A 3,002-nucleotide genomic window follows, 5' to 3' on the forward strand; every position below is an offset into this window, starting at 1 on the left:
TTCTAGAATGAATTATCAAATGTCTTCCTAGGCTTTCAAGCAGAGAAAATACTTTCCCATGTTATTACATTGCCACATTGGTAAGATTTTTCTCCAGAACGAAACCTCTGATGATGTGCAAGGTATAAAGTCTCACTGAAAACCTTACCACTCATTTCATTTCACGTGAAAGGTTTCTCCAATTAGGTCTCCGTGATGGTTGGGCCTGAATGCACACTAAAGGTTTTGCCACCCTCATTAGGGTTATCAGCCTTCCTTCCAGTATGAATTCATTTGCAAGGTATGAAATTACACTGAATACCTTGTCAAATTCACTAAAGTCATCATGTTCCCCACAGTATGAATAGACGTTGCACAAGGTATGAAGTGTGATTGAATACAGTGCCACACTCATTACCTTTTGTTTGGTTTTGAGACAGAGTCTCACTCTGCTGCCCAGGCTAGAGTGTTGTCATCAGCCTAGCTCATTAAAACTAGGGGTTCAGGTGATCCTCCTGCCTCAGCCTCTCAACCAGCTGGGACTACAGGTGCCCGAGATAATACCCAGCTATTTGTTCCCAGGTCTCACTCTTGCTCAGGCTGGTCTCAATGTTTTCAGAATGTATTCTCCAGTCTTCTGCAAGATGTGAATGTAATTGAACACCTTGCCGCATTCACTACATTTGTAAGGTTTCTCTCTAGTATGTATTCTGGGATGTTTTGCCTGGTGTGAAGCTTGACTGAACTCTTAGCTCATTCATTACATGATTATAAGGTTTCTCTTCAGTATGGATTCTGCGATGATTTGCAAGGTGTGAATTTCGACTGAATACCTTGCCACATTCATTACACATGTAAGGTTTCTCTCCAGTATGGATTCTCCAGTGATTTGCTAGGTTTGACTTATCACTGAAGACCTTGCCACATTCATTACATTTGTAAGGTTTCTCTCCTGTATGAATTCTCCGATGTCGTGCAAGGTGCGAAATATCATTAAAAACCTTTCCACATTCATTACATTTGTGAGGTTTCTCTCCTGTATGAATTCTCCAATGACATGCAAGGGATGACTTATGACTGAACACCCTGCCACATTCACTACATTTGAAAGGTTTCTCTCCAGTGTGAATTCTCCGATGTTGTGTAAGGTGTGAAATTTGATGAAATCCCTTTCCACATTCATTGCATTTGTAAGGTTTCTCTCCTGTATGGATTATCAGGTGTTGTACAAGGTATGAATATCGACTAAACATCTTGCCACATTCATTGCATTTGTAAGGTTTCTCTGCAGAATGAATTGTCCGATGTTGTGCAAGGTGTGAAATTTGAGGAAACACCTTTCCACATTCATCACATTTGTAAGGTTTCTCTCCAGTGTGAATTCTCCGATGTTGTATAAGGTGTGAAATCTGATTGAAAACCTTACCACATTCATTACATTTGTAAGGTTTTTCTCCAGTGTGTATTCTCCGATGTTGTACAAGATGTGAAATGTTATTAAAGACCTTGCCGCATTCATTACACTTGTAAGGTTTCTCTCCAGAATGTATTCTCCGATGACTTAAAAGGTTTGATTTTTTATTGAAGACCATGGTACATATATCACATTTAAACTGCTTCTCTTCAGCATGGATTATCTGATGAACAGTGAAATGTAAGCCTTGGTTAAAGGTCTTGCCACACTCAGTACAAATGTAATGTTCTGTTCCTATGTGTGCTTTCTCTCTTGGTGAGAATAATGAATCTGTAAGATCAAATTCATACTCATGAGAAAGGTGAGGTTTGATAGAAGAAGGAATTCTGTGGGGTGGGGAAACCAAGGAATTACTTTTGAAAGACTTCTCCATGGGATCACAGTCATAACTTTTCTCTTCAGCCTTAAATAGCTGCAGTTCTGGTAGATGTGACTGCATGTTGAATCCCAGTTGAGTATTAATAAGCTTGTTTCCTGAATCCCTCCTCTCATGCTGATCTCTCCTACTAGTTAGATTTCCCTGAGGGGTTGTCTGGACCCTACTAGAATGTCTTTCATCATCTCTCCACTGACACTGAAAGTTATGCACATTCTTCTGAATTTCTCTAAAGCAAAACTCTTCAATGTCATGGCTTTCATGCCTTTCCAGCATTGCTGTGCGGAATATTTCTCCAGTATTACTGCTCTCCTGAGATGGCAATTCATTTATCACACATATAGAAGAGATGCCTACAACATGTAAAGAACCACAGATATCTGATGAATTACACATGGTCATTAAATATCATGAAAAATCCTATTGAAATATATAACATTATACCAAGAGTAGCATAGGTATTAACAACCACTATCAGAGAACCATGGCCAACTGCAAGAGAAGAAAAGGCATGATCCCACCCTGACCCCCGCTGCCCCAGGGCCAACAGGGGGTCATCGGCACTGCAGTCTCACAGCCTGGGGCCTCCTCACTAGTTGGCCCCCTGCCAGGGCCCCAAGTTCAACTCAACCCCTCAACAGCCTCAGCTTTGCAGCCCCGAGAAGGCCATCTCCTCGACTACCAGACAGCCATAGCGCCTTCCCGTGGAACATACAGGGCCTTATTCCACAGTGGAGAAATCTGTGGGGGCAGCAAGTAGGCACCTTCCCCCAGCTGCGCTGGTGGGGAGGGGACAGGGACAGAGCCCTGAGGCAAGCCCCCAACCTCAAGTAAGACACCACTTGTTAGGTTTTTCCCTAACAGAACACTTATATATTCAAAAACAAAAACAGGTCTGCAAATAAAGTTTTTTCCCTTTAAAAAATAATAGTAATAACAAGCAGGGTTATAAAACATACGATTGTGTTATTTCTTTTTCAGAAATTTCTTTTTAAATATTCAAAAGGCGATAATTCAAAATAGTAGGCAGGGAATCCTTATAAGAAACAATTTCTTGGCTCGGTGCCTGTGGCTCAAGTGGCTAAGGTGCCAGCCACATACACCTAGGGTGGCAGGTTCAAATTTGGCCCATACCCGCCAAACAACAATGACGGCTGCAACCAAAAAATAGCC

General features: G+C 41.6%; 1 pseudogene; it reads right to left on the minus strand.

Moving 5' to 3' along the window:
• Nucleotides 1-548: 548 nt before the first annotated feature.
• On the minus strand, nucleotides 549-2,725 carry LOC105888170 (annotated as a pseudogene).
• Nucleotides 2,726-3,002: the final 277 nt, after the last annotated feature.

The sequence above is a fragment of the Otolemur garnettii genome, unplaced genomic scaffold (genome assembly GCF_000181295.1).
Source record: "Otolemur garnettii isolate 467f Iridium unplaced genomic scaffold, OtoGar3 scaffold00212, whole genome shotgun sequence".
NCBI lineage: Eukaryota > Metazoa > Chordata > Mammalia > Primates > Galagidae > Otolemur > Otolemur garnettii.